We start from the raw sequence: 793 nt of genomic DNA, 5'->3' as shown, positions 1-793 counted from the left end.
GCAGCTACAGAAGAAAGAGAAGCAGCAACAGTGTTTCCCAGAGACCACGTCATCCATCCTCTAGCTCTGTGGCAGATACCCCAAGGCTTCCATTCCACACACTCATTGGGGAAAAGATAAAGCTCAAGTTCAGGATTGTTCATGTTGGACCTGGCACCTCCAGTTCCTCCTGCTCCCTGCCCAGTCCAGTAGCACCCACTCCACTCCCTCCTAGGTAACCGCAAAGAGGCTATAAGAGAAGAGAAAGTACCCTAGTCAAATCATTTTGCCTCCTTCCTCAAGCCTACTCTGGAAGATTATGCGTCAAGAGGGAACTGCTTCAACCTTGCCACCAATGGCCTCAGCCCCTGTGCCACCCAGCCAAGAGCCAGGCAAGCCCTCCCAGTCTTTCCAGCAGGATCCAGCCGGGGTCCACTGGGCCCCAGCAGAGATCCGGCACCTCCTGGCCATCATGGAGGAGCCAGCCATTCGGCGACGGCTGAAGACAGTCCATCGTAACACTTCTGTGTATGAGGATGTGGCCCGGCGCCTCCAGGAACAAGGGTACATTCGACATGCCCACCAATGCCGCACCAAGTTCAAGGCTCTCAAAGTGGCTTACAAGAAGGCTCATGCTGCAGTCTTGCACTCTGGTACGGCCCCTCAAGGATGCCCCTTTTATGAAGAAATGGATAGGGTGCTACAGACCCAGGTCACCACTACCAGCCCCAAGCACCCCTTAGGGCAGGAGCAAGAGCAGAAGTGTGATCTGAATTATTCCAAATGGCAAGGTGGAGGTGGGGAGAATAGAGAT

Source organism: Trichosurus vulpecula, chromosome 7, assembly GCF_011100635.1.
Source record: "Trichosurus vulpecula isolate mTriVul1 chromosome 7, mTriVul1.pri, whole genome shotgun sequence".
In the NCBI taxonomy this organism is placed as follows: Eukaryota; Metazoa; Chordata; class Mammalia; order Diprotodontia; family Phalangeridae; genus Trichosurus; species Trichosurus vulpecula.
Note: the sequence above shows the minus strand (reverse complement) of the source record.